This window comes from Crotalus tigris, unplaced genomic scaffold (assembly GCF_016545835.1).
Source record: "Crotalus tigris isolate CLP2741 ecotype Arizona unplaced genomic scaffold, ASM1654583v1 scf7180000018653.610581, whole genome shotgun sequence".
Taxonomy (NCBI): Eukaryota; Metazoa; Chordata; class Lepidosauria; order Squamata; family Viperidae; genus Crotalus; species Crotalus tigris.
The window spans coordinates 260169-272484 of NW_024097127.1; the positions used below are offsets into that span (position 1 = coordinate 260169).

The following is a 12316-nucleotide window of genomic DNA, read 5'->3' on the forward strand; positions in this document are numbered from 1 at the left end:
GGACTATTGATCACTTGATATTCCTGCAGATGGAACTGGAAGAACAAAAGTGTCATGATGGAAATAAGCTCTTGTGTGTGATGAGAGATTTTCACTTAAATGACTTAAATATGAGCCAGCAGTGTGTTGCAGCTGTCAAAAAAGCCAACACAGTGCTAGGCTGCATTAACAGAGAGATAGAATCAAGATCACATGAAGTGTTAATACCAGTTTATAATGGTAAGGCCAAACTTGGAATACTGCATCCAGTTTTGGTCACCACCATGTAAAAAAGATGTTGAGACTCTAGAACAGTGGTTCTCAACCTTTTTAATGCCGCGACCCCCAACCAGTCATAAGTCGAGGACTACCCAACTGGTCATAAGTCGAGGACCTTCCCTGCCTGGGAGCGCCTCGCATGCATGGTGCTGCCCCCTGCGCTGGCCGAGGTGTAGCTAGCAAGCGGCAGCAACGGCGCAGGCCAACCACTGGCTGGGCCACCAGCTGGCCCAGCCCAAGGGAGGTAAGGCACCCGCCAGGTCCCACGTGTGCCAGCAACCCTCCCTGCACCCGCCGGCCTCCCACCTCCCACCCCTGGCCCTCTTTTACTTACATTTTTAGTAGTTGCTCAGCAGGGAGGGGTGGAAGCTTCCAGACAGCTCGCCTTCGCTGCAGACAACTTGCAGCACCGTTTGCAGACTGGGGCTTTTGGCGGGCTCAGCAAGGCAGAGACAGCCTAGACAATTCCTATTGGCTTTTGAAAGCCAATAAAATTAGACTCTATTCAAGAGAGTCTATTCTATTGGCTTTCAAAAGCCAATAGAATAAAAGGGAGTAGCACAGCTAAGGAAAAGGGGGAAAAAATGGCGGACTGCGTTGTTTGGCGACCCCCGTGAAATGGTCGTTCGACCCCAAATGGGGTCCCGACCCACAGGTTGAGAACCACTGCTCTAGAAAGAGTACAGAGAAGAACAGCAAAGATGATTAGGGGACTGGAGGCTAAAACATATAAGCAACAGTTGCTGGAATTGGGTATGTCTAGTTTAATGAAGAGAAAGACTAAGAGTGACCTGATAGCTGTGTTCCAATATCTCAGGGGTTGCCACAAAAAAGAGGGAGTCAAGCTATTCTCCAAAGCACCTGAAGGCAGGACAAGAAGCAATGGATGGAAACAAATGGAATGGAAACTAATCAAAGAGAGAAGCAACCTGAAACTAAGAAGAATTTTCCTGACAGTTAGAACAATTAATCAGTGGAACAACTTGCCTTTAGAAGTTGTGAATGCTCCAACACTGGACGTTTTTAAGAAGAGACTGAACAACCATTTGTCTGAAATGATATAGGGTTTCCTGTCTGGACAGGAGGTTGGACTAGAAGACCTCCAAGGCCCCTTCCAACTCTGTTGTTGTTATTGTTCCCAGCTATTAATAATGCAACACTTCTTCCATGAGGCTGATATTTCCATATCTAAATAACAAAGAAATAAACATAATCATGTATATACTGTTCTATCACCATAATTAAGATTTGGTTTCACATTGTCCTGAAAGTGTAAAACCAACAAACCAGATGGAAAAGAACCATCCCGAAATTAGAGGGAGTGGGGTGGGATTTTTTTAAAATTGAGACATATGTCTTCAGCCTTAGATGAATATGTAGATGTAGAAACTTAAGACATCTATTTCAAGCCTTAACCCCTGCCCAAACATCCTAAAATAAGGCTGATAAACAAATCAGACACCTGAGTTGAATCCTAGAAGAAATCTTCCGGAATCACCAGTTGGTGAAAAGCTCCATCTTTGGAGATGAAACTGAGATAGCTTGACCAACATCTGGAAAGGATGTCTCAGAGGTGGACTGAGAGATCACAAATTAACCCTATCCCATTCCCTTAGTATCTATCCCCTGCCAAGTGAGTAGGACATTGATGTGGCATGATGATGTGGCTGAAGAGAAACCAACCCTAACTGTTTCCTTACTTGCTGCCCTTTCTGACTCAACTAACAAAACCCAGGAAACAGAGGCTTCTTTGCAATAGTATCTCTTTATTACAAATCTTCCTAGAATTGTTCTTTTTTGTTATTTCAGCACTCTGCAATCCACTTAACTGAAGACTAAAAGATAAGCTCCTAATGCCATCCATTTAATGTTAATTGTGAGCATTAAATATCAAGGCGATGGGGGTGGGGAAAATGAGAAGATGGAAAATACATTCTCTATTATATGTCAGTTTGCTATTCCCATTAATGCTTATGGAACCACATGAGCACACAGAGGAGACAAATGTTTGTGTACTTTGCATTAGTACAGCTCTCCAGGTACAATTTTTCATCACCTAAACTAAACACCTCAGCAATCACTGTGGATTTTCACATCTTTTGGGGAAGTGATTGGAGCAGGTTGTTTATCATTTTCTAACGTCATTGCTCTTGCCATTTTCTGTTATTATACTTGTTGTTTGGAATATCTAAATTAAGCAACAGGAATCATTTTAGTAAGGGCTTTGGAACTGAATGCAAAATTTTGCTTGAAAGAACAGCTCACCTAGCTCCTGTCTGCCAAATCTTTTCTTTTTTTTTCTTGATACAGTTGTGTTATTCCAGGAAAAGACCTGGCTTTTTTAAGGAGATACAAGATTAGATAGATGATAGGATAGATATACAGACAGACAGACAGACATAAAAAGACTGAATGAGGGATAGATAAATGACATATGTATGTGTTTATTTATATATAGAGAGGATGTGGAACATATGCACTTTAGTTTATATACACACACACTGGCTGAGACTGTGTACACATATTGCTATAATTTTCAGGCATGCATATTTTAACACAAATGCAAACACGCTTTGTGTACCATAGTCACATTTACATAGCAAAACTTGGAATCTTTGTATAAGTAAATACAAACTCTTCATATCTGCTCTCTTAGACATCTCAAACAGGAACTTTAACAACAGAAATCTTGGTTTTATACAAATTACAGAATTACAGAATTATACAGTATTCTCATAGTGTATGTATCTTTCCAATCTCATGTGGTGAAGTCCAAAAAAACTGGGCTGCTCAAGAGATATGACAGCCAATAGCAGTGTTCCAGTATTTGAGGGGCTGCTACAAAGATGAGGGGATCAATTTATTTTCCATAGCAGCAGAAGGCAAATCAAGAAACAATGGATGGAAACTAATCAAGGACAGAGCAAACTAGAGTTAAGGAGAAATTTCCTAACAGTGAGAACAATGAACTAGTGGAATAGCTTGCCTTCAGACATTGTGGGTGCTTCATCACCAGAGGTTTTTAAGAAGAGATTGGACAGACACTTGTCTGTAATGCTATAGGGTCTCATGTTTGAGCAGGGGTTAAACTAGAAGAGCTCCAAGGCCCCTTCCAACTCCAGTCTATTCTGTAATTCTGTAAATTCAGATTTAGTTTCCTTATTGGTCCTTTTAGTAGCCAGGAAAGAGGATATCATACCCAATGAGTGTCATAGGCATTGTACATGTCCTTTATCAATTGCAGCATGAAAATACAAGTTGTCTCTGCATGAAATGCCATCCTAGTGCTTTAAGAAAAGCAATACTTATCACAAAAGTCCTAAGTGAAGTTTCAAAAGCTGGCATTAATGGCAACTGAATAACTTGCCTGTTCTATCAACTTGTTTCCCAGCACTCTATGGAACCATATGGTTCAGTCTATATTAGTACTGTTCTTGAGATAATCTAATTTGGTTAACACAGGGAAACATATGTTTTGCCTGCCACAAGCTTATTTTGGGCTTGCTGTGGTTGTGAGTGGTTTCTGCAGGTGATGATGACTTCCCCCAGATGCAGCTGAGCCCAGTTTCTCCATGCCATTCTCAGAAGGATCAAGAATACATCTGAGGACTCTGCTCTATCGACAGAGTATCATTCCAGAGTTGACTGATTAGCTGCAGTGTGCGATAGTTATTTGCCAGAAAGGAATGAGGATTTTTGGGGAGGGGGCAATGGAAAGGAAATTGGAAGGAAATTGCAGCCGATAGCAAAATCCAGTGTGAAGCATCCATGCTCACAAAGGAAGACAAATGCTGGCAGGGAAAGGAAAAGGAGAATTAAGGCAAGTCGGGTAATAACTTATTCATAGGTTTCTGCAGGAAAGACAGTGAATATGTCATCTGTGAAATAAAGCTGTTGAGCCTAAAATGCCTATTCTCAAATGCAGTTCAGGTTGAACACTTGATCTTGGCTTTGCTCTTCTTGATGACAAGAGGGAAAGGTCTTCATCAGCTCATGACATGTTTAGTTGTGGTATTAGGTAGCAGTACTAATTCATATATGAATCAATACAGGCATTGTAGATGATCATGTACTTCTATGCTGTTTTTTTTTCTGAAATTGACTGAAGTGATAAGAAGCACGTATTATTATTTGTTGTATGATGAGAATATGACAAAAGAGAAGTAAATATATACACATAATCCACAAATTATACACAAAACTTTTACAGGGATATGGAGCAATACCTGCATTTTCTGCATCGCATGAGAAAAGCACATCTTCCTTCCCCTTCCTTACTACTTTCTACAGAGGAACGATCAACTGCATCATGTCATACAGCATCATAGTCTGGTTTGGAAGCATCACTGCTTCAGACAGGAAGGTGGTGCAGAGAGTGGTGAGGATGGCTGAAAAGATAATTGGCAGTTCTCTCCCTTCTATCCAGGACATAGTATATAAGTGTTGCTTGAGCAGGGTCTGCAAGGTTGTCTAGGACACTACACATCCTCTTCATGACATGTTTTCTTTGTTACTTTCTGGGAGGAGGCTTCGTGGTATCTGTTATGTCCCGAGCCTTTGCAAACGGCTCGGGCGTTTGCAGGCAGTCCCGGGCAGGTGCAAAGCTGCCCGGGACCAGACAGGCTGTCGCCAGCGCCGTGCGCATGCGCGGGTGCTGGCGCGGGAAAAGTAACCCATTTACCCGGAGTTGCCTATATAAGAGGCTGCGAGGCGTTTGGGCGAGGCTGAAGCCATCTTCCTGTAAGCTGAACGCTGAATAAAAGAAACTGAGAACTCCAGCTGCTTCTCGTGTCTGTTTTCCCGCCAAGGACGCAACACTGGCGACGAAGGTGGGATGCCTTGCACTACCTGGAAAGGAAAAAGTGTAAGCTTACCCAAGGAGTCCTGAGCGGCGGAAGAGGAACGGCGTCGACTCGGCAGCTGCCCGCCAATCCGGTGCGCATTCGGGGGTAGGCTGGCTGATAGACCCGTCTCCTGAAGATCCGAAGATGGCGAAAATCGGAAGGCTTTCGGAATTCGACGTCTCACATCCAGAGCGGTGGGAGTCCTACGTATCCAGAATGGAGAACTACTTCAAGGCAAACCAAGTGAGGGAAGATAGCTTGAAGGCCGCCACCCTGCTTTGCGTTTGCGGCCAAGACGCCTTCGAAATCGCAGAAAATCTTGTAGCACCTGTTCCAGTAGAGTCTGTAAGCTACGCAGACCTGAAGAAGCTGCTGAAAGAGCACTTCCACCCCAAGGTGTCCGTTATCTCATGGCGCCACACCTTCGAGCAGAGGGATCAACGGTCCGGTGAAACAGCCAAGGAATACATCGCCGCGCTACGGAAGGCCGCCAAGCCCTGCGAGTTCAAGGACCTCGAGGAACGACTGAGGGACCGATTCGTGTGCGGGCTAAGGCATCGAGAGCTACAACAGAGACTTTTTGCCAAGGAAGAATTATCCTTCCAAGACGCCTTAAGGGAAGTCACCGCAGAAGAAGCAGCAGGCGGCGCCATCAAAAACATGCGGCCGATCAGAAACAGTGCAGAGGGTGCGTCCGTGCACCAGGAAGACGTCCGACGAAACTCCGAGGAGGATCCGGACGAGGAAGTCGACCGTCTACACCCCGCGAAGGAAGAGAACCAGAAGGGAAGCTCTTCGGCTCTGCTCAAGTGCATCGGCTGTGGAGGTCGCCACAGGAGAACCGACTGCAAGTTCCGCTCCGCTACCTGCCGGGCATGCGGCAAACAAGGGCATATTGCAGCTGTGTGTCTGAGCCGACGAAAGGCACAACCCCAAGAAGAACGCCTGAAAGGTACCAGATTCCCCAGCCAGAATAGGGTAGGGTTTTGCGCTTCGCGAAGAAGCATCTGTAGAACAGGCACACACAAGCCCATGAAGAAAAAGCTGTCACTCAACGTGAAGCTACAAGGGGTTCCATTATCTATGGAACTAGACACAGGGTCTGCCCTGTCCATCATTTCATTGCATACATTTAGGAAGATTTGTTCCAGTAGTGGGTCTAAGGCCAAGTTAAGGCCTTCTGATATTGTATTAACAGATTTTCAGAACTCAAGAGTGTGTGTTAAGGGGGAGGCCACCCTTAACGTGCAATACAAGAGCTTTGAAGGTCCACTAGACTTATTAGTAGTAGGGGGTGAACGAACGAGTCTCATAGGACTCGATTGGTTTGAGGCCCTGGGGATACACGTCACAGGACTCAACAGCTTACAAACACTCGACCTACAGGAAGTCTGCAAAGAATTTGCAGATGTTTTCAGCCCCCAGCTGGGCACATTCAAAGGACCACCTGTGTCCTTAAAGCTAGACCCCACTGTCACTCCCATTAGGATTAAAGCAAGAAGGGTCCCTTTTGCTTTAAAAAGTAAGATTGACACTGAACTAGACAAACTAATCCAACAGGGAATCCTAGAACCTGTTGATTCCAGCCCGTGGGAGACCCCCATTGTCACGCCTCTAAAGGCAAATGGGGACATTCGCATTTGTGCTGATTACAAATGCACACTCAATAAGGCATTGCAGCAACATGCCTATCCTGTTCCTGTGGTCAGTCACATCCTGGCCTCTCTCAAGGGGGGGCGTGTTTTTGCAAAGCTTGACCTAGCTCAAGCATATCAACAGCTGCCTGTTGATGATGATGCTGCCATAGCTCAGACCATTGTGACCCACAGGGGAGCCTTTAAAGTAAAAAGGCTACAGTTTGGAGTAAATGTCGCTCCTGGGATTTTCCAAAGCGTAATGGAAAACACACTACGAGGTATACCAGGGGTCTGCCCCTACTTTGACGATGTCTTGATTGCAGGAGACTCCACACACATTCTAGCTGAAAGACTTAGGGCTGTCCTGTTAAGATTCAGGGAATCAGGCCTCAAGCTCAGAAAAGACAAATGCAAGATCGGGGTGCCTTCTACCGAATTTCTGGGTTTCAAAATTGATGCTGCTGGGATTCATCCTGCTGAATCCAAACTAACTGCTATTTTACAAGCACCCAGGCCAAAGTCTAAGGCCGAACTTCAGGCCTTCCTAGGCCTCCTGAATTTCTACAATTCTTTTCTTCCACATAAAGCTAGTGTAGCTGAGCCTCTTCACAGGCTACTAGACAAACAAGCTGTGTGGCTGTGGTCACAAGCACATGAGGCTTGCTTTAAAGAAGTCAAGGCCTTGCTCACTTCTAACAGTGTTCTTGCACATTTCAACGAGTCTCTTCCTGTGTGCATCGCTTGTGATGCATCCCCCTACGGGGTTGGAGCTGTCCTGAGTCACCTCAGGTCTGATGGAACTCAGGTTCCTATTGCATACTACTCCAGAACACTGTCTTCTGCCGAGCGCAACTACGCTCAGATAGACAGGGAGGCTCTGGCTGTTGTTGCTGGAATTAAAAAATTCCACGATTTTCTATATGGCAGGCATTTCACGGTCTTCACTGACCATAAGCCTCTGCTGGGACTGTTTACCACACGTAAGCAGACTCCCCACATCATTTCCCCTAGAATGCTTAGGTGGTCTATTTTTTTGTCTGCATATGATTTTTCATTACTCCACAAGCCTGGGAAAGAAATGGGCCATGCTGATGGCCTCAGTAGGTTGCCTCTGCCAGTAGTAGAAGCTGACCCCGCGCCAGCTGTCAACATTCTATCAATCCAAGCCTTGCCCGAGCTCCCTCTTAGTGCCAGGGATGTTACCGCTGAAACGGGTACAGATCACACACTTTCACGTGTCCGCTCCTGGGTCCTGTCCGGGTGGCCTGAGCACTGCCCTAGTCCTGAGTTTCAGAGTTTCTGGTCCAAAAGAAACGAACTGTCCCTTTCTCAGGGTTGTCTGCTTTGGGGAAACAGAGTTGTCATTCCCACCTCAATGAGGACTAGGGTCTTAGAATCCCTCCACGAGGGTCATCCTGGCATTGTTCGTATGAAGGCTCTTGCACGAAGCCACTTGTGGTGGCCTGGTTTAGATAAAGATATTGAAGCTAAGGTACACGCATGCCACCTGTGCCAACGATCTCGCCCAGAGATGCCCCAAGCTCCTGTGCATAGATGGGAGGAAACACAGTCCCCATGGTCTAGGGTGCACATTGACTACGCTGGGCCCTTTCAGGGCCAGTTCTTCTTGGTCCTTGTTGACAGCCATTCAAAATGGCTTGAGGTTGTGCCTGTCTCATCCACCACCACTGCAAAGACTATTCAGGTACTGAGGGGGATTTTTGCTGCACACGGGCTGCCAGATGTCATTGTGTCCGACAACGGCCCTCAATTCACCTCCTCCGAATTCCAAGCTTTCTTACAGGCAAACCTGATTCGTCATGCCACGTCTGCGCCTTTTCACCCGTCCACCAACGGTATGGCTGAACGCATGGTGCGCATCGCAAAGGACGCCTTGAAGAGACTCACCTACGGGGACTGGCATCACAGGTTGGCTGACTTTCTCCTTTCTTATCGCACCACACCGTCCACTTCTACAGGGAGAAGTCCAGCTGAACTTCGTTGGGGGCGCCAACTTACTACTAGACTTGACCGGTTGCATCCGGACAGACTGCCTTCATCTACCTCAAATCCTAGGGCACCTAGACAACTACTTGTGGGTGCCCCGGTTTGGGCTCGCAATTACGGGCCTGGTCATACATGGGTCCCCGCTTCTGTGTCCAGGATCACAGGTCCTCTCTCCTACGAGGTTGCCCTGGACAACGGTCGTGTCCTGCGTCGGCACATCGACCAACTTCGCTCTAGGCGAGACTTTTCTGCTGAGACTCCTGGGTCTTTTCCAGGGGGGGAGGGGGACCCTTTGGAGCAAAGGGAAGGGCACGAGCTGCTGCCCATCTCCACTGAGGGAGCCACAAACGGCCCATCCCAGGGTTCCGCGAGAGCTCCGAACAGGAATTCCATGAGCTTACCTAACTACCAGGCATCCACGCCTACTCCAGCCAGGGAGTCACCCCGGGGGCATACTCACTTTCCACACACGTCACACAGCACTCCAGTCACGGAGGATACCCGGGGGCATCCCAACAAATCATTCCCCGCAAGAGAACTGGCACACAATTCCCAAGGTTGGCCTGACCTTACCCCAAATCCTACATGGGGTCAAACATACACAGAGTTAGTCGAGGAACCAAGTCCCGACTACAACAACCCTAGCACAAATCAGGGAACACCTGAGTTTTGGGAAAGTACTGAAACCCACACGAGCCCGAACACAGAATGGGGTTCAGGGAATGGACAGCCTCCTGACAGGTCTTGGACTGACCTAGGAGGTTCTACAGAGACGCCCAGCAGCGGCTATCACTTCAAGGGGCCCAGGGTCTACAGCTAGGTAGGTCAACCAGGTCACAAAGTAACAGAAGCCCTGGCCTGACGAGCCCGGTGGGCAAGCAAGCAGGCCAGGCATCGGGGCACAGTCCTTGGAAGACACCAGGACACAATAGAGAGAACAGGCTCACGCCTCCCTCCAGTCAGGGGACTTATGCCAGTAACCCAGAGCTAAGAAGGTCACAGAGAGCAAAGAAATCTCCCAAGTACCTAGAAGACTACATAACATTGCTGGCAAGGCAAAGGCCAGTAAACAGTGGGAGCACTGGGGAGCAAAATGTCATATAAAATAAATGTTGTATGTTGGTAGTAGTTTTAGCCCGGGGGAAAGGGGTGTTATGTCCCGAGCCTTTGCAAACGGCTCGGGCGTTTGCAGGCAGTCCCGGGCAGGTGCAAAGCTGCCCGGGACCAGACAGGCTGTCGCCAGCGCCGTGCGCATGCGCGGGTGCTGGCGCGGGAAAAGTAACCCATTTACCCGGGAGTTGCCTATATAAGAGGCTGCGAGGCGTTTGGGCGAAGCTGAAGCCATCTTCCTGTAAGCTGAACGCTGAATAAAAGAAACTGAGAACTCCAGCTGCTTCTCGTGTCTGTTTTCCCGCCAAGGACGCAACAGTATCCAAAGCAGAACATCCAGATTCAGTCACAGTATAGTATTAACCTTGTGAACTCTAAAGCTTCCTCCTTCTGTTATGTATTCAAGATGGACAGTGATTAATATTTATATGTTACTTATATGTAAGGATGTAGCTCTATACATATGTCTTATGTAGTATGTTTAAATATGTGTTATGTATGTGTACACTTTGAGAGCAAGCAACTAAATTTCATTTTTAATGTGTGCCATTGTGCCCACAGTAAAAAATGACAATAAAGATTATCTATCTAAGTGAAATCATAACTGTATGCCCAATTCAGCTATCCAGGTGTTCGCCTCTGGCAGATTTTCTAGAGAACCAGAGAATCTACGTCATGGGCAATCTTGCACAACATGTTTAATAGTTTGTATATCAGCACCATAATCACAGCAAGGTGAATCTTTCCATCCCCACTGACAACAGGACACTATAACATTTAATTCTGTTCAATTTTGTCCAGACAGAGTGAGGCACGTAGAGGGATCACTAAGGACCAGGCCTCTAGAAGGTATCTTGGACCATTTCTCTTTCCAGGCATTCTCAGGGTTAAACTGGGTAAATGTTAAATGAATAGCTATAATAGGAAGCATTTAAAGATAAAAATAACAAAGTGAAATATGTTATTTCCAATAAGTTATCAACCCATGCATCCAAAACACCTTGCTCTAGTGAAACATATGTGAAATGGTAAAAGGACGTGATGACAATATTAATATAAAAGAAGAAACTTGCTTATCAGCTAAGATATTCTTTAGGGACAGCATCTTGTTCCAACTGTAGTTAACCAGTTGCTTTTCTGTTTATAACTTGCATGTCTTTATTGCTTTATAGCTTTGTGGGGGTTTTCTTCTTATTTTGATGTATTGTTAGTTTTTTACACTGTACATTGCCCAGAGTCATCTTGCTTGATTTGGGGCAGCCTTATAAATAAAGGGTAGGCTTAAACAACAGGAAAAAAAATTCACACCTGAAATTGGAAAAAAAAAAAAAGCCATAATAGGGGCAATACCATTTAGCAGATTTTTAGTGTCAAGCCTGGTTAGCATTTCAGTGGTGGATGACCAGGGAACATTAAGAACTTAAGCCAGATTTAAAAAATTGAAAATACACCCCAGAAGAAGGAAATAGCAAAGTACTACCATTCTGTTCCCACTTCTACAACCACCATAGGATTTCTGAGAATGTAATGTAATCTGAAATCTGACCAGGTAATGTCCAATTTACTCATTCACAGTCTCCTCTACATATTTTATTTTAAAAGAATGATGAAATTGAAGCTCAGTTTCAGAAAATCTTTTTCCTCTCATCTTTTCATTTTGTTGCTTGATATTCAAAACTGGATTACTACTTTGAGACTTGAGTTAAGAAAAATGTGGAGTTGAACCAGATTTTTAACCTAAGCATAACATTTCAGTGATGTATAAAGACAAGTTTCTTATTAAGATAATAGTTGAGGTGTGAGTGAAGACACAGTTATTATTTATTGTAATTTAAGAATATTGAAAATACGCAGATACTACCTTCTATTTCACAATACATTCTAATATGCATATAAATTCTATATCATAGATTAAAAATAGCCTCAATTGTTTTTTTTAAAAAAGGAAAGTTCTAAAACCTTGGCTTTTCTAGCAGGTTAGGGACAGGAAACTTCATGAAATAACATTTGATTTTGATATTTTAACTTTTTTTTGTATTTCCTAATGCACCATTTTATTTCTTTGTTATTCTCCTTTCCTTCTTATTTGTCTAAAATGTGTTCTAAACTTTTTTTTAATGGTACCTGGAGTTACTTTTGTGTTTAGGATATTATAAATCCAATAACTAATTAATTAACTTTACTTACTAAAAAAAAGCACATTTCTGCTTCCAGTGCAATCTTGGAATATTTTAGGCTACTATTGGAAGCAAATCCCAACCAATTAAATGTGGCTAACATTTTGTTAAATATATAAAAACGTAAGTCTGCTTTACATTAAAAAGTTGGGGTTTTTTTCTTACTTTAGTCTAATTAACTACATTGAAGATAGGATAAAACATAACAAACATTTCAGGTACCAGATGCCATCATGTCCTCTTGTTATGGTCGAATGCTACTCTTACATGTTTTTATCCAAAT

The 12316-nt window shown here is 44.6% G+C and overlaps 1 pseudogene; it reads left to right on the forward strand.

The window, feature by feature from the left end:
* Positions 1-12316, forward strand: part of LOC120313387 — a 311668-nt pseudogene that overhangs the window by 189400 nt on the left and 109952 nt on the right.